Source organism: Pongo abelii, chromosome 5, assembly GCF_028885655.2.
Source record: "Pongo abelii isolate AG06213 chromosome 5, NHGRI_mPonAbe1-v2.0_pri, whole genome shotgun sequence".
Taxonomy (NCBI): Eukaryota; Metazoa; Chordata; class Mammalia; order Primates; family Hominidae; genus Pongo; species Pongo abelii.
In genome coordinates this window covers 123,956,281-123,975,867 of record NC_071990.2, presented here as the reverse complement: position 1 = coordinate 123,975,867, position 19,587 = coordinate 123,956,281, and the positions used below count along the sequence as shown (strand labels likewise).

The 19,587-nt window shown below is 35.8% G+C and overlaps 1 protein-coding gene across 1 annotated transcript in view; it reads right to left on the bottom strand.

Moving 5' to 3' along the window:
* Positions 1 to 19,587, bottom strand: part of PKIB (cAMP-dependent protein kinase inhibitor beta) — a 236,566-nt gene that overhangs the window by 127,067 nt on the left and 89,912 nt on the right. Inside the window, exon 3 of the mRNA XM_063724971.1 lies at positions 9,846 to 9,932. The gene's annotated coding sequence lies outside the window, so the exon portion shown is untranslated. The remainder of the gene's footprint in view (positions 1 to 9,845; positions 9,933 to 19,587) is intronic.

Below are 19,587 nucleotides of genomic sequence, written 5' to 3'. Positions count from 1 at the left end.
CCCACGAACAAAGTGGCCATAGTGGCAGGGATGGAGGTTACACATGGACTCAGCAACATGGACTTTCACTCACCAAGACTGACCTGGTTACAACCACTGCTCAGTGCCCAATTTGCCAGCAGCAGAGACCAATACTGAGCCCTCGATATGGCACCATTCCTCAGGGTGATCAGCCAGCAACCTAGTGGCAGGTTGGTTATATTGGACCTCTTCCATCATGGAAAGGGCAGAGGTTTGTCCTCACTGGAATAGACACTTACTCTGGATATGGGTTTGCCTCTCCTGCACACAATGCTTCTGCCACGACTACCATCTGTGGACTCCTAGAATGCCTTATCCACTGTCATGATATTCCACACAGCATTGCCTCTGACAAAGGCACTCACCTTATGGCTAAAGAAGTACGGCAGTGGGTTCATGCTTATGGAATTCACTAGTCTTACCATGTTTGCCATCATCCTGAAGCAGCTGCATTGATAGAACAGGGGAATGGTCTTTTGAAGTCACAATTACAATGCCAACTAGGTGACAGTATTTTGCAGAGCTAGGGAAAAGTTCTCCAGAAAGCCATGTATGCTCTGAATCAGCATCCAATATATGGTATTGTTTCCTTCCATAGCCAGAGTTCACGGATTCAGCAATCAAGAGGTGGAAGTGGAAGTGGCACCACTCACCATCACCCCTAGTGATCCACTAGCAAAATTTTTGCTTCCTGTTCCCACAACATTACATTCTGCTGGCCTAGAGACCTCAGTTCCAGAGGGAGGAAAGCTGCCACCAGGAGATGCAACAATGATCCCATTAAACTGGAAGTTAAGATTCTCACCTGGACACTTTGGGGTCCTTCTACCTTTAAGTCAACAGGCTAAGAAGGGAGCTACAGTGTTGGCTCCTGTGATTGCCTCAGACTATAGATGAAATCAGTCTACTACTCCATAACCAAGGTAAAGAAATGTACGCATGGAATACAGGAGATCCATTAGGGTGACTCAGTATTACCATGTCCTGTTATTAAGGTCAATGGGAAACTACAATAGTCCAATCCAGGCAGGACTACAAATGGTCCAGACCCTTCAGGAATGAAGGTTTAGATTTCTCCATCAGGAAAAAAACCACGACCTGTTGAGATACTTGCTGAAGGTAAAGGGAATACAGAATGGGTAGTAGAAGAAGGTAGTCATCAATACCAGTTATGACCACATGACCAGCTGCAGAAACGAGAACTGTAATTGTCATGAGTGTTTCCTTCTTTTGTTAAAAATATGTTTGTGCATGTATACACTGTACTAAGAAAATGTCTTGGCCATGCACAGTGGTTCATGTCTGTAATCCCAGCACTTTGGGAGGCCGAGGCGGGCAGATCATGAGGTCAGGAGATCAAGACAATCCTGGCCAACATGGTGAAACCCCATCTCTACTAAAAATACAAAAATTAGCTGGGCATGGTGGCACATGACTGTAATCCCAGCTTTCGGGAGGCTAAGGCAGGAGAATCGCTTGAACCCGGGAGGCAGAGGTTGCAGTGAGCAGAGATCACACCACTGCACTCCAGCCTGGTGACAGAGCAAGACTCCATCTTAAAAAAAAAAAAAAAAAAAAAAAGTCTTTATTTTATTTCCTTTCTCCTTTATCATGTAACATAAGATTTATTGACTTCACATCAGCATTTAAGTATTGTTAACTTTATGTAATAGCTTTTGGGTTGGGGATTGGTGCATTTCTGGTTGTACAAAGGATAGTTGTATTATGTTAGGCATAATTACGACCTCATTATTGTCTTCATTTGAAGATTTATGTATGATCTCAGGAGATGTGTATGGGTTCAGGTTGACAAGGGGTGGACTTGTGTTGGTTAACACTGAGAGTCAACTTGATTGGATTGAAGGATACAAAGTATTGATCCTGGGTGTGTCTGTGAGGGTGTTGCCAAAAGAGACTAACATTTGAGTCAGTGGGCTTGGGAAGGCAGATCCATCCTTAATCTGCAGGACACCGTTCTGAGATAACCAGCCTGTTCTCAATTCTGTTCCTGACAACTTTTGTGTTCTTAACTTTTTATGTCTAAAGTCATATAAAATTGTAATTAATATTATCATCCCTCTATAAAATTTAGTAAGGCTTTTACATTAGATTTTAATGAAATCAGTCTTAACTAGGATTGCATTGAAATACAATTGAAAGGCAATCTATATTGCCTTTGAAAAGCTTTAATAATTGTGAATATTATGTTTACAAATTATTCATTATCAACAAGGGAGCAGATTTTGAGCTGTGCTCTGGAATTCATGTAATAAAGTCACTATCAATAGCAATGCTGAGGCTACATCTCGAGGAGAGGGACAAATAAAAAATATTTTTCAGTTCTATGGTGATAGTCTTCTCAGCTTGTACATTAACTTAATGACTTAATGGTTCCTTATTAATGAATGTCTCCATTTCCCCACTAAATATTTCTACAATATTTATCTATAAACAGTCTATATAAATTTGTTTCAAAAAAATAAAAAGCATATAAACTTGCTGCAGCCAACTTTTTTCTACCCCTGCCCCTGGATTATATCGGGTCATCTGGAGCATCCAAAATAAAGAAAGTTAAAAAGCACAGGTACATAAGGAAATTCTCTATTTTCTCCAAAACCTATGTGCACAAATCTGTAGACACAGTTGGCCTGGTGTATTAGATTTAGTTTCATTCCAGTAAACAAGTTCTCTCAGTAAAGCGACAATTTATGGCTGAAAATAGTAGCTTGACACCACACACCTTAACCATCAAAACTTTAGTCTGTGAATGTTTAGGAAAGCCAGTGACCTCTAAACATTTGTAAATTTAATATCAAAAATATTAACGTTACTTGACTCCAAATATTAGAGTTATGTACATTATTGTTACCTGAGACCCCGAACCAGTAGAATTGGTAGTACTGGGAGTTTGTTAGAAATATAAGATCTCAGACCCCATCTCAGAACTACTAAATCACAATCTGCATTTCACAAGATCGCTATCTGATTTGTAAACCCATTAAAGTTTGAAAAGCACTGCTGTACTTGCATCCTTAACTCAGTGGCTAATCCCTTGAGATTTTACTCTAGAAAAACTGTGCTTCTTTTACTCTAGGTTAACTGTGCTTCTTTTACTCTAAAAAAGGCAATGGCTTTCATCTTTGCACAATAATCTTAGTGTTTACGTTTATCTGATTTCTGTGATGACAAATGTAATTTATAGGCAAAGTTTCAGGTGGGTGAGAGAAGTGATGTGGGACACCATTCAAGAAAGCAGGGATTTTTCTTTCCTGAAAACGTGTTCCTGATCTCTTGACTGCAAATTATCAGACACTATATGGCTAGACAATATATAAAAGGCAACTTCTTCATGATTCTTTTAAAGATCAAAATTTTTCAGAATTTACTCAAACCCTAACTTAAGATAAACCAGTTTTCATTTTTCTGATGGAAAGGTTGCATACAGTTGTTCAAAACCAGTCATAATAATAGAAATTTAGATCCAGAAAGTATGCTAGTCAGTCCATCCATCTCCTTTGCATTTTATAGGAAGTAATTTGCAAAAATTTTTAGAATTCATTATTTATCCTCTAGCTAAATTATGCCCTGCCAGCTTCCAAAATAAATTTATTATTCTAAAAGATTACATATGTGAAATACAATTATTTAATTAGATTTATTTTTTAATGTAAAGGGGAATCAAATAGGTGTACCAACCACCTCAGCTGTGTTTACTGAAATTGACCATTAAGTTAGAATCTTCATTAAGTTCAGGAAAAGGAAATTAAGGTTAAAAAAAAAAAAGGGAAAAGAGACTACATAGCAAGTTAGCATTTCAATACCATGTGTTGAATCCCAGTTGAGGACATTAATAACCAAATAGTTCACTTTGTTTTTTAAAACCTTATATATGGATGATTAAAAAAAAAAACTAGCCAGGCACGGTGACACACTCATGTAATTCCTGTAATTCCAGCTACTAGGGTGGCTGAAGTGGGACGATTGCTTAAGCCCAGCAAGTTGAGGCTGCAGTGAGCCATGATCATGCCACTGCACTCCAGCCTGGGCAACAGAGTGAGATTTTGTCTCAAAAAAATAAAAATAATAAATAAATAAATACAAACCACATATAAATGATCAATTTGAACCAGATTTCTATCTGAAGGGTTACATTTCTACAGTAAATGAAAGATGCTTAGATTTGGCTCGGCATCATACTAATGTACTGAATTAGAATAATACTATTCTACTGAATGAAGTCTAATATACAAAAATAATCTCATTGGCTAAATGAATGAAAATGATAAGAGCAAAGATATAATTTAACTTTTTTAAAAAGGACAAAACAAAATACTGGGTCATTGACTTGGACTTCAACTAACACCTTGACAATTGACTTAGACATTCAAATCTATGGGGTGTTATGCAAAGAATGGTGAATAGATATTATCCATTTTAGTAAAGGAAGAAGAGGAAATCAGTATGTCAATGCAAAAAATACAGAAAATCAGTAACTTCCAGTAGCCCTTCAGTTATTCATAGGAAAGGCATATAGTTAGAAAACGTTTGTCTAATCTGGGAAAACATGTGTGTATGTGGGGGGTGTGTGTGTGTGTGTATGTGTCGAGAGATAGGAATTAGATGAAGGAGATATCTTCCTTGCTATACAATTTTTAATAAGGAGAAGCTGGAGCCTGCGGAATTTCCTAACTTAGAGATAACTTTAATAGGTGGATACACTATAATCTGTCCAGATGTCTGAAATCAGGGTTTGTTTTTTTGTTTGTCTGGTTTTTTTTTAAAAAAAGGCAAAACTCGTGAAAGATACTCCATGATAGGCAGGGGCAATTCTAAAGGAACCACACAACTGTGGAGTGATTTAGCATTGGCAGACACCTTCTACACTTTTATCTCAATCCCTTTTCTCCCAAATCTTTGCCAACAGAAGTCATTACCCTTTGTGGGCAGAGGGCAGCCCTGTGGACCGCACGCTAAGCATGCATCACCTCCCCACCATCACCTTTATCTCCAGCCTCTCCCTGGCTTTGCTCCAACTCTCCCTTTTTTCTTGGGCATGCTAGACTAAGAGAAATGTCTGATCGTTCTGCCCTTATCTAAACTTGAAAAATGCACTATGGAGATAAAATTCTCATATCTTTGGTGTCTATATTCACCAAGTTAACTAAAGAGCTAAATAATCTACACCTTGTTTTGCAGAACACTAATAAAAGGCTATCATTTTGCAGTCTGCCTACATTTATACACTTCCACTGGAGGGAGAAAAAAGTATCTCTTCTGTAGCTTACTGAGCACTTGCAGAGCTAAGTGCTTTTCTTTTATTACCTCATTTATTACCTCTTTAGAGCAATCTGTGAGGTATGCAGTATTATTGTCTTCAAAGAAAGAGTAAACTGAGGTACAGATAGAGTAAATAACTTACCAAAGATCTTAAAATCTGTAAATGGTGGAACCAGATTTCAAAATTTAGATACATCTGAGCCTGTGATCTTAACCTCCACACTATATAGCTTCCCATAAATAAACCTCACGAAGTTTCACTGTGAATGATTTTTTATGTAAAATAGCTATTCATGAAGCACTTCTTCCTATAAATAAGGCATCATTTCAAAATGACACATTTGCCTGCAGCAGGCTCAGAGCTTAGAAAGATAATATTTTAATCAGATACCACTCATCCTTACCAATAATTTGGCATTTCTGAATACTTTACCATTTTCCCGAAAGTGTATGTTTAAAATTCCCCTTTTTTCTATCCTGATTTTTACTCATTTTTTTCTGATTTCTATTAATGTCAAAACATATATTATGATTATGTACAGAAGCACCAAAAGATAATATATTTCAGAATAACCAAAGACTGAAAATTCTGAACTTTAACAGAGACTATGCATTGCAAATATTTGAGGATCACTTATTTGAACTTGAAGAAAATTGGTTTCCTGTTATTAACTAAATTGGCTCTGTTGGTAAAAACATGACTACCTTAACTGTCTTCTTTCATTGCTACCCCCTTATTCTTTGTTATTTTCTTTTTCCTGTAATAATGAAATATCAATAACTTATTTATGTTATCTGCTTTGTGAAACATGAGCCAGCCTAGAATGACAACCTCCTTTCCCACATCTGCATATTCTCTCCTTGCCCCTAGTCTAAGATCATGTCAAAACAGGGACATATTAAGCTTTTATTGGATAATGTGCTTTAACCAACTTGTTTTTACATTACACTGATACATTTATAAATACATTTTATTTTTTTTACAAATTTAAGACATGGAGATGAAATCAAATCACCTTTGACAGCCACCTTCAACTTTTAGTCCCACCATTCCCATAGGTGACTATCTCTATCACAGTTTAACATATTTAATTCCCACCCTTTGTTAATGCTTTTACACACACATCACATGGATCTAGATATATTATATAACATTGCTTCTTACATGGCTATGTGTTTTACACACTGTAATACAACATCTAGAATTCAGCTGTTTTTGCCAAACATAGGTATGACTCATTCTTTTAAATTGTTGCATAGTATTTCATGGAATAAAAATATTAAGATTTATTTGATCATTCCCCTATACAAAAACATTTAAGTTCTCTCCACAACTTTATTATTACAAACATTGCTGCAACATCCTTTTTTATGAATCCTTATAAACATGCATTACTCTAGGGTAGATATTGAGAGGTAAAATTTCTAGGTTGTGGCATACATCTTAGTTGAAGAGATATTCCTGTGCTAGGAAGTTATATTAGGTCATAAAGGCTCAGCACTAAAATAACAACCTCTTCAATCCTGTAGTCAAGACTTATAGGAAGTCTATCAGTTTGGCAGCAGTTGTATTTTTCTGATGGAAAACACATTGCAGTGGGAATCAAAAGAAACCAAGACTAACCCTTTCTGCTGCTGATTAGAAGTCATGCAGCCTCTCCAAGTTTCTGTTTCTTTGTCTGCAGTAATTAGGAGATAGGGCTAGATTATTTCTCAGAAATTTATATATCTACATGACATATTTCTATTCTTAAGTTATTCATTCACTGTACAAGAATATACAAGGCATATATAAGAGTCTACAATGTTTCCTTAAGGAATTAACAAGAAATAATACCAGAAAACAAAGCAATGTGTAAACATATTTATACAAATACACATAGGCTGCAAAATGTGTGATTTTTTAAAAAAACTACAAAAAATTCTGTTCCATTGGTCTACATCTCTGTTTTGGTACCAGTACCATGCTGTTTTGGTTACTGTAGCCTTGTGGTATAGTTTGAAGTCAGGTAGCATGATGCCTCCAGCTTTGTTCTTTTGGCTTAGGATTGACTTGGCAATGCAGGCTCTTTATTGGTTCCATAGGAACTTTAAAGTCGTTTTTTCCAATTCTGTGAAGAAAGTCATTGGTAGCTTGATGGGGATGGCATTGAATCTAGACCAATGGAACAGAACAGAGACCTCAGAAATAATGCCACATATCTACAACTATCTGATCTTTGACAAACCTGAGAAAAACAAGAAATAGGGAAAGGATTCCCTACTTAATAAATGGTGCTGGGAAAACTGGCTAGCCATATGTAGAAAGCTGAAACTGGATCCCTTCCTTACACCTTATACAAAAATTAATTCAAGATGGATTAAAGACTTAAATATTAGACCTAAAACCATAAAAACCATAGAAGAAAACCTAGGCAATACCATTCAGGACATAGGCATGGGCAAGGACTTCACGTGTAAAACACCAAAAGCAATGGCAACAAAAGCCAAAATTGACAAATGGGATCTAATTAAACTAAAGAGCTTCTGCACAGTAAAAGAAACTACCATCAGAGTGAACAGGTAACTTATAGAATGGGAGAAAATTTCTGCAATCTACTTATCTGACAAAGAGCTAATATCCAGAATCTACAATGAACTCAAACAAATTTACAAGAAAAAAACAACCCCATCAACAAGAAGACAAAGGATATGAACAGACACTTCTCAAAAGAAGACATTTATGCAGCCAAAAGACACATGAAAAAATGCTCATCATCACTGGCCATCAGAGAAATGCACATCAAAACCACAATGAGATACCATCTCATACCAGTTAGAATGGCGATCAATAAAAAGTCAGGAAACAACAGGTGCTGGAGAGGATGTGGAGAAATAGGAACACTTTTACACTGTTGGTGGGACTGTAAACTAGTTCAACCCTTGTGGAAGTCAGTGTGGCAATTCCTCAGCCATCTAGAACTAGAAATACCATACGACCCAGCCATCCCATTACTGGGTATATACCCAAAGGATTGTAAATCGTGCTGCTATAAAGACACATGCACATGTATGTTTACTGCGGCACTATTCACAATAGCAAAGACTTGGAACCAACCCAAATGTCCAACAATGATAGACTGGATTAAGAAAATATGGCATATATACGCCACGGAATACTATGCAGCCATAAAAAATGATGAGTTCATGTCCTTTGTAGGGACATGGATGAAGCTTGAAACCATCATTATCAGCAAACTATCGCAAGGACAAAAAACCAAACACTGCATGTTCTCATTCATAGGTGGGAATTGAACAATGAGAACACATGGACACAGGAAGGGGAACATCACACACCGGGGCCTATTGTGGGGTGGGAGGAAGGGAGAGGGATAGCATTAGGAGATATACCTAATGCTAAATGACGAGTTCATGGGTGTAGCACACCAATATGGCACATGTATACATATGTAACAAACCTGCACATTGTGCACATGTACCCTAAAACTTACAGTATAATAAAAAAAAAACTATAAAAAAAAAACATTGCTTATTTAGTTGGTTTTATTTAATAAAGAGGCTGCTTGGTACCCTTCTCTGCAAACACTATGTACTGGAGTGAAGTTATCGCTCCCTCCTACCACCCCACCCAGGTGGAGGCAGAGGGAAATTCGTTATAACAGGTGCTTAATATATTTTCTGTGGCCCTAAAGCTGTAATTTCCTGGAAATGCAGTGCCCAGTACTGAGAGAGTTCTTGGAGTTGTTTCTCATGTTCTCCAGACTCTAGCTTCCCAAATTCTGTTTAAGATCCATCTGCTCCATTGTCTGCCTAAACATAAGCCCTTCCCTCGGCTATATCATCAATTATAAGGAGTACACACACATGCTAAATAAAGAAGGGGTCAGTAGAGGGGAAGTACAGGGAAAGGACTTTCTCAAAAAGAGACTTTGGTGAATTTAATACTCAGTAAAGACTGAAGAGAAAAATATAACCATTTTTTATCCATGTTTTTCAAGATTTCTGCCCTTTAGCACTGAGCCCATACATTCTCTTCATTTATTTAAACTCTCTTTGAAGTTGTAGTAGCATCAAAGGCAAAAGGACTATATGAGGACAAAAACATGAATCAAAATAAAGACAACGTAATTTGTAATGTGGAATTATCAGTCAGCTGAAAGGACAGATGGGAATAAATTATAGAAAATATAGTTACAGTAAAATGAGAAAAATCATATGATGGTATCAAGACTGCATTTAACCATCACAACACAAATAATGAAAAACCTAACCAGGACAGAACCATAAATAAGTTTGATAATGTCATCCTTGTTTCAACAGATCACAGTTTACTTTCAATTTAGAGAGTGTCTACCCACACAAAGTGGAAACTCGAAGCACTCTCTTGAGTAGATGATTTTTAAAGCAAGATGTCACAAAACATGTCAATTGTATCAACTTGTTTAAGTTTAATTCAGTTCTGGGAATGTTTATTATGCACCAGGCATTCTATTAGCTGCTAGGCACATAAACATGACAAAACGTGATCACTACCAAAAAGATGTTACCTTCCATTGGAAGTATGTATGTCCAAGTTCTCAAATCTCAAAATCAAATTAATTTCAGAGTGTGTCATCTTTAAATGAAAGAAAAACCTGAGAGAGAGAAAGAGAAAAACAAGTTATACATACATTTTACAAAGGTTCAGCATAATTAACATAACATGTAAGTAATAACACCCCAAACACATTAGGAATAACTGTTCTGGATAATTCAAGAAAATATATTTTTGCACATTTTTAAAAATTTTGTAACAAAATGCTTGGAGGAAGCAGGATAGTAGCATGGAAAGAACATTGGACCAGAAGTAAAGAAATGAGGTAACTATTGTTTTTTCAATAATTTGCAGTGTTCACTTACATAATTAATTTCACTTCTATAGACTTAATGTTTCTTTAGCTTTAGACTGTTGAATTTAATCTTATTAAAGACCAAAAAGAAAACTATAACACTTTTCACCCTGTTTTTAAGATTCCTCTCCTTCAGCACTGAGCCCTGTGGAGCCTGTGACCTTGTGAGACCTCTATTCCAGTGAGAGAGAAAAGAAATTAAAATTATCTCTGGCCTCTTTTAGCTTTAGCCCAACAACTAAGTCAACTGTTAGAAAAGTAGCAGGTGAAGGGTAGTCCTAACAGGCCAAGTGAGGTTGAAAGATGTTCAATTATTCAGTAGACCATCTGCTGCTCTTTGTATACCTTACCTTATTGCACAGGAGACTCTTGCATTGATCATAAAGATGCAGGGCAGACAAGTCTTAAAATTGGGGCTTAGCCCAGGAGGGTTCTTGGCTTTGCTAAGGAAAACATTCAAGGGTGAGCTGGTGGTGTTAGACAGCAACTTTTATTGAAGCAACAGCATACAGCAGCAGCAGAGGTGCTGTTTCTTGGAGAGTAGGGCTATCCTATATGCAGTGTGCCCAGAATAGCAGCTCAGAGGCAGTCCTGCAGTCATATGTATACCCACTTTTAATTATATGCAAATTAAGGGACAGATTATCAGAAATTTCTAGAAAAAGAGTGGTAACTTTCATGCTGTTTGTTAGGTTATTGACATGGAAAGGGGCAGTAACTTACAGATGTTGCCATGGCAATGGTAAACTGACATGGCACACCAGTGGGCTTGTCTTATGGAGAGATGTTTCTGCCCCATCCCTGTTTTAGCTAGTCCCCATTGTGTCCCAGTGTCTGAGCCCCTCCACAGTTGCATCCCACGTCCTATCTCAATAACACTTTGTGAATACAGTATTTAATAAATTTAATATTTTGAGATAACAGTAAATTAAACAGACAATTCATACTTAGTTTCAATCTTCCATTTCAAGATTCTTTCTTAATAAATTGAAGCCACTTTTCTAAGCATAAAAAATTGTAAGTATAATTCAATTTTTCTTCAGTTCTGTTCATTAAAACTGTATTTAAGTCTACATGACATAAAAGTTAATAATCTCTGAGATCTATTTCTTTACTTAATTTTTGCATATTTCTTATAAATTTGGAATGCAGTGGAAAAGAATCCCACTAGGTAGTTAGTCAGTATGTTACAGGCCTCTAACTTGCTGCTATAATATTTATTTAATGAATTCATTCACACAAATCAAAACACCTCATTGAAATTCTATTTATGGCTTACTTAATTTATGATTATCATTTCCAACAGATATTTCACTTTTTTATTGACATATTTAATCTCTGGTTTGTAGATGTAAATTTGAACTTATTCATTTGATGTTACCGTGAGATAAGAAAAAAATAAACCTTATTTGGTGAAATATGTAGCAATAAGGTAGAGATACTATCCTGAGATCTTGTGCATGCTTAATAATTTAACCATTTTTACATTCTCCCCTTTTCTCATATATTTTCTTTCTGATTAGACTGTTCATGTTTTAATTAGTTTTTTCACACTGTCAACCTTTAAATAGCCATTTGCCTCACTCACAATCCTTAATGATGTGTAATCTCTCACGGGTAAAATTAAATCAATTCAGCTACCAGAAAAATACCAGAGAAATAAATAGATAAGACCTTCATTCTTCTATGACTTCCCAAGTTAGACTCTCCCACACTGCAAAGACACTAACTACTAAATCTCCAGTTCTTCATCCAAGGGAAACTGCGAAAAGGGGCATAGCCCAGCATAAAAAATGAAGTCTGACAAGCTTAACAGTTGGCCTCTTTGCTCTATTCTCACTAGTCTCAGAGGTCTCTAAGGAACTGCTTACCTCTCAAGTCAAGAAGCAATCATTTTAAGTCAATGAAAATGAATAAACTAATCTAGAATGGGTAATCATTGTTATTGATATTAATACCATCATTATGATTAATGGTGTTTATTAGAGGTGATATTTGTGCCAAGAAGATAACGGAAAAGACAGATTAGAATTAACACTACAAAATGTATATGTGCATATTAAGTGTGAGGGAATTTTCTTAAAGTAAGCAGTGGGAAGGGGTGTAGTAGCATACTAAAGTAATAGCAGTAAAAATTTCGTGGAACAGCCTGGAAAGCAAAGAAGAATCCTAAAGAGGTATTTCAGAGAGTCATTTGTGAATAATTGTATTTTACAAGATGAATTTTAGGTCTCACCTTTAATATGTGTCTCATTGGCATATTACCCATGTCATTATTAGAATAAAAATTCTCAAATCTGGGAACAATTGAAATTCCTATTAAGAATGTGTAAGTCCTTCCCTAGAAATGCTTGAGCATGCCTGTCTCACAGTTTGCTGCCTGCATAATGTAGAAGATATTATTAAGATTTCTGTTTAAGGCTAGAAATAAAATGTTTCTGAAATATATTTTGCAAATAAAATTATTAAATGCTCTATTGTTTCTTTCAAAATAATCTTCACTAAAGCTTAGTTTGTTTGACCTCAACACTGTATTACACAATGAAATCAAAACATAACCAACCTATTTAAGATAAATAGAAAAAAGGAAAAGAAAGAAAACACTTGGGATATAAATGTTTTTTCTATCTTGATTGTTAAGACTATTCTATATCTTATATTAATATTTCTTCATATGACTAAGAATTAGTCAATATTCAGAAGATAATTATGAAAACAGGAAAATACGATACAACTTACATAGCCAAAGAAAACAAAATGCAAGAATAATGTGACCATATTCTAGTCTTTCATTCAGTAACTATTTCCTTAGTAATTACTATGTGTTAGGTACTGTTTTAGGTCTTGGGATACATAAGAGAACAAGAAAACACAAAAATCCCTGATCTCGTGGAGCCTCTATTACAGTCTGTACTTAAACATGTTTATATGTAATATTAACCTGGCCATCAGTTCCTTTATCACAAGCAGTACAAAGGAAATGCACTTTCTGTCAACACCTCCCATAGCTGCAAAGAAGGTAGCTTCTGTCTTAAGAACATAGGATAGAAAAGATAACTGGTTACATATCTATATGTCTAGCCCCTCCATCAGATAATACCATTTCTAGCTCAACCTCTTTGAGTGACATATTTATAATACAAACATTAGTGCAAATGGCTTTTGAGAAAAATAAAATTCAGACTTTGGATTCAGAAATGTTTAATGTCACATCACGGAATATAAACATTTTTTGGCCTTTGGAGTCATTCCTAATCATTCTCATCTGGATGAAAGCCATGAGCCAACAACTGGATGGGTTGTTAAACAGTAACCACATCTCCTTATCCCTCTCTTACATTCTTTCACTTGCTTTTTTGGTGGCAAATAGGAGAAAATAAGGGAAGTCCACAGTGGTATGACTAAGTTCTGCTTGGTGAAGAATAGCTACTAAATTCTGAGACATTCCAGCCCTGCTTAAGAATGACCTGGATGATTTTAGGACTTTAACTTTTTCCTATTAGGATGTAACTGTTACCATGTTAGTTCCATAGAGATGACAAAAAATAAGCAACTACAAAGTCCTCATCTATCATCAAGAAGTGCAAATGTTTTTCAAGCAACTGCTATGTACATCACATGTTATATGGCTCATAGTGGTAAAAGACCATCTCTGCAGTATAAATTTGTAAGAGAATATAAACACTTAAAAAATTAAAATGATGTCATATCCCACACCTACACTCATTGCTCACCTTCCATTCAGGCCACACTTGCCCATAGAGATAGAAAGCTACAAAAAAACTTTATATTTGTAATGGATAGAAAGATGGCAATATCCTCATAACTCAATCTTCATGGCTCAATCAGCAAATGTTGACTCAGTAGTCAGAGACATCTGGCACAATTAAAGATTTTTAATGGCCCCTGCCCACAAAGGAGATTAAGATATCATAAGGAAGAAAAATAGAAAAAAAAATACAATAAATGCAAATGCGTCTAGGTAAATCACAGAATTAAAAGAACGAAGCACATTAAAAGGAGGATTATGTTTGTGTAAGAGAAAATGAATTAATTTTAAACCTGTAATCTTGATGCCTAAAATTTTAGGGATTTTGGTAATTGTTTTCCAACATTTATATGGCAAGTTATTTAAATTAACCTAGTCTTGCTATTTTTCATTCCAAATCTGTTTAAGTCCTTTGTGAGGCTCTCTGACCAAGTAATTTGTATTAGTTCTTATTTTCTTTTCAGCTTTTCATGCTTAACAATGCCTAGTTTTAATAATAACTAACAATCATAAGTCAAGATGGAAAGGATAGTCTTATATTGTAAAAGAAATGTTACAAGAAAAACAACTTCGAGATGACTGATAAAGTAGGAAGAAATTCTCTATATTGAAACCAACATTTCCCAGGAAATCTTACATTGCAATACCAAGAAATTGCTTCAGACCTGAAACATCTATTCTGTCCTCTATGTAGAAAAATGATGATGGTATTATAATGGTTAAATTCTTCCAAATCAGAGTGTGACGCAGTAGTTAAATTTTTATTTCCACAAAATTACTAGAGCTATTTGAAGAGTGAGTTGATATTCCACCTGTGCAATAGCTAAAGGTCCCTGGCTCTGGTGGGACTCGAGGTATATCTCCAGCCTGTGATTGATGGAAGATCCTGGGTATTTGGCAGGCTACAGTCTGTAATACAGAATCTGCACCGTCCACCTAGTGGTAGCCCAGACAAGAATTGATGATAATGACTGTTTCCCCATCAGCTATGACTCACATATTTTCTAGAGGGTGTAAAAGAAACAGATTGACCACAGGTTGTGTCAGACAAGGTATTCAGTGCAATTCGGTAAAAACAAACAACCCTTACTGTTTCGTTTATCCATTAACGTTTCATTCTGGAGGCTCACTAAAACAGATTCAATCTTTTTTAAAAGTTGGTGGGGGGAAGGTGGGATGCTGGGAACTAAGAAGATACAAGACAAAATAATATATTTTGTGCTGCTTGTAGTGTATAGTGCATATAGATACGATACAGGATAAAACCAGTCCCCAAGTTTCAGCAGCCTGAAAAGCCTAGTGTTCAGGGAGGCTTTATAATCTGAGATGGGGCAAACCCTATGTAGGCAAACAATTCACTTTAATATTATGCTAAGGAAAAAGCCAGTTAATCTTTACAGAAGAAGAAGAGAATGAGAAAAAGCATAACATAGGAGAAATGTATTTTAATAATTCACTTAATGAATAACATACTAATGGGCAATAAGCTTAGCAATTACCTTTATTTAATATAATAGATAAAAACAAATAGCATCATTAGATGCCAACATCATTTTCCAGAGCTCCCAGTTTCCCATCAAAATCAACCAAGTTCCAATTTCTAGAGCTTTATTTGTTTCCTGTAATTTATAATTTAAGATAGTAGAAAATGTTTGCATGCTTAGACTCCACATGAAACATTTCTGCCTAAAGAAGAATCCTCAAGCAAATATGTTTGAATTTGACTACATTCACATAGAACTTTCTAGTTTTTTTGAAGATAGAAAAACAAATTGTAAATGCTTTTATATATCAAACTAGCAACACAGGTCAAATATAAAAATAGTGATTAAATAATTTCAGTATAAATTCACTGAACATAATTTTTTACTTTAAAAATTAAATGAGAGGTATTAATTTTACTGAATAGAAAGCACTTTAAGACCTATTTTTAATAATCTTAGAACAAGGCTAACTACAATATGTATCTGTATACAATGTCTTCTTTTATTTGCACCTTAATTTCTCTGAATGAGAAGAAGCCAGCTGTGTTTAATTGACATTTGTTAAACACATTGTGTCAAGGTACAGATAAGGTTTATTTATGTGGCTACTTGTGTGAGAATAATTCGGATTTCTCCAAGCCGAACCTGAAGAGGTTGCTGCTTTATTTGCAGTAAAAATATTCTTTATTTACAACCTGATCTTGATACATGGGGCCTAGAGAAAATACTAGAGAGTAATTTTCATTTTGTTGTGTAGTACTTTTCATTAGGAACTGATACATCTCAAATTTTAAAATTCGAATAAATCATAAAATACAAGATATTTTAAAAAATAATACTTTGCTTTTTTACTATCGATTAAAGAGCCATAAATATGAGTAATACACAAATTCCTGCTCTGGAAAATGCTGTAATGTAGTACAGAAAATTAAAATTATATGTTCTTGTAACAGAAAGGATGCAGCACAAAAATACAAAAATATCGTAAAAGTTTAAAGAAGAGAAAAGGCCCTAAGAATTTGATGTACCAGAGATCTCTACAGAGAGATGAAGATAGGTTAGGGCATATGGGATAGAGGAGGAAAGGGAGGATATTCCGTGCACCACAAACACAAGTGCAAAGATATGAAGATGGAAAAGCAGGTGTTGTGTCAGGGCATCAGTGGAAAGGTCAGTTTTATTAGAATGTAAGAAGACTATAAGGAAGTCATTTAAAATAAACTTTGGAAAGTAGGTGGTAGGTAAATTATGGCAACCTTGAACTTCTGAGTAGATTCTGAAGTCATGAGAAGTCATGAAAACGGTTGGAGCAGGGGAAGTGTACTAGTCCATTCTCAAGCTGCTGATGAACACATACCCAAGACTGGGTAATTTATAAAGGAAAGAAGTTTAATTGACTCACAGTTCAGCATGGCTGGGGAGGCCTCAGGAAACTTGCAATCATGGCAGAATGGAAAGCTAACATGTTCTTCTTTACATGGTGGCAGGAAGGGGAAAAAGGAGCAAAAGAGGGAAAAGCCTCTTATGAAACCATCAGTTCTTGTGAGAACTCACTTACTATCATGAGAACAACAGCATGAGGGTAACTGCCCCCATGATTCATTTACCTTCCACCAGGTCCCTCCCACAACACATGCAGATTATGGGAACTACAATTCAAGATGAGATTTGGGTGGGGACACAGCCAAGCCACATCAGGAAGTGATATAATTAGGCCTGGCTATCAAGAGTAACATCATTAACCATGTACAATGTGAGAGAGGCTCTGTGGGCCCAGGCAAGGAGTAACAGAGACCAAGATCAGGGTAGTGACTGTGGAAATGGGAAGGAAGGAAAGATGGCTTAGACAAAGGGAACCTGCACAACTAGGTAAATAATTTAATATAGGGAATTGAAAAGATAAAAGAACATTTTGGCATCTAGATGACTAGATAGTGTTATAATTCATCACAATAGATAAGTCCAGAGGAAAATTAGTTTTGCATGGGAAACTGATGAGCTCCATTTTGAACACGGAGAATTCAAAATGCTTGAAAGATACCAAAAAGGAAAGGTTAAATAAAATAAGATAAAAATACAAAATAAAAAACAACTATATCACCTTTTTGTTTATGTAAGTAGCAAACTTACCACCTTGAAGCAGAAGCATCATACATGATGCTAACTTATTTTCCATATCCCGTGAAAATGTTTTCGTTGAACCCTGATTTAATTTTTAGCCATGGTTCCCAGCCTCATTTTACTCACATTTAAAGTAGAATCCATCTTCCTGGACATTTCTATCTACACTTCCTTCTAATTTAAACAGTATTTCTTAACTTCTCATAAATCAGATTGTCTCTCTCTTTAAAACTGTCCTGTAATAATTCCTGCCCACTAAGTTTTACCCCTTTATCTTAAATTTTACAAAAAAAAAAAAAAAACTCCTCTAACTATGCTTTTGTCTGTTTATCCCAGTTAATGTGTTCTAAATAAATGTATTTCTTTTTTCTTTTCTTTTTTTATTTTTTATTTTTTTTGAGACAGAGTCTTGCTCTGTCACTCAGGCTGGAGTGCAGTGGCGTGATCTCGGCTCACTGCAAGCTCTGCCTCCCGGGTTCACGCCATTCTCCTGCCTCAGCCTCCTGAGTATCTGGGACTACACGCAGCCACCACCACGCCTGGCTAAATTTTTGTATTTTTAGTAGAGACGGGGTTTCACCGTGTTAGCCAGGATGGTCTCGATCTCCTGACCTCGTGATCCACCCTCCTCGGCCTCCCAAAGTGCTGGGATTACAGGTGTGAGCCACAGCGCCCGGCCCAATAAATATATTTCTTCCCCATATAAAATGAGATAAAACCATTTTATTTCCCCTCAGTGCTGGTTTCTGTATTTCTTTTTTTCATGGACATTGAGAAGAAATGGGTACTGTTTTTTCAAGATTAATTTGGACTTGATTTGACAACTCACAAATCTGACATCTTTTTGTGTCTTTATTACAAATGTTCATCAAATCTGTTTGAAAAGCAGTGTAATGAATTACTATAAACTTCTAAGAAAAAAATATACAAACAAAATGAATCCAAATTCAAGGGCCATAAATTGCTTTTTCTTTGCATTTCTCCAACCCTGCATCCCTCATCCCATGAAAAATTATTCCACATACTTTTTTTTAACTTAAAAGTAATGTAGGTCAGGTTTTAATCTCATTTTATTCTCTAGAACTTCTGATTTGAAATCTGCATATGATACTATTTGGCTAAATGCTGAAATCAAGCCACGAGTAGCCCCAACATTTATGTACCCACAGCATTTTTTATATAGCCCCATATATAATGTTATAATGTAATTATTGTTTGTCTTTCCAGTGTATTGTAAAATCTTAAAGACACAATCATCATGTATGGCGCAGTCCCTGACACATGGTAAGTGTTCCAATGTTTAATGAATATATGAAGAAATGTATGAATGCTAGAGATAGACCTGGTGGCTATCTAGGAATTCTTTAGATCCACCATGTTAAAATATCATATTTATTTCCTTTATTTTCTCTCCTTCTGATAGTTTTCAATTTGTTTAATTACACACAAAGCCAGGCAAGTTATACTTAATTTAAAAATACAAGCGATAATATACATATGTCTAACAAAATCAAGACGTGCTATGTTAAATAGTTCCTTTTACTTTTTTCTTTTTAAAATTAACTTTACTAAGGTATAATTATACAAAATGAATAAATATACATATATACATATATATGTGTATATATATATATTTTTTTTTTTTTGAGACGGAGCTTCGCTCTGTCGCCCAGGCTGGAGTGCAGTGGCGCCATCTGGGCTTCACTGCAAGCTCCTCCTCCCGGGTTCATGCCATTCTCCTGCCTCAGCCTCCCGATTAGCTGGGACTACAGGCGCCCGCCACCACGCCCGGCTAATTTTTAGTATTTTTAGTAGAGATGGGGTTTCACCACGTTAGCCAGGATGGTCTTGATCTCCTGACCTCGTGATCCACCTGCCGTGACCTCCCAAAGTGCTGGGATTACAGGCGTGAGCCACCGCGCTTGGCCAAAATATATATTTTAAGTGTAAGGTTTAATGTGTTTTGACAAATTGAAAGAACCATGTAATCATCATCACCATCAAGTTATAGGACATTTCCATAATC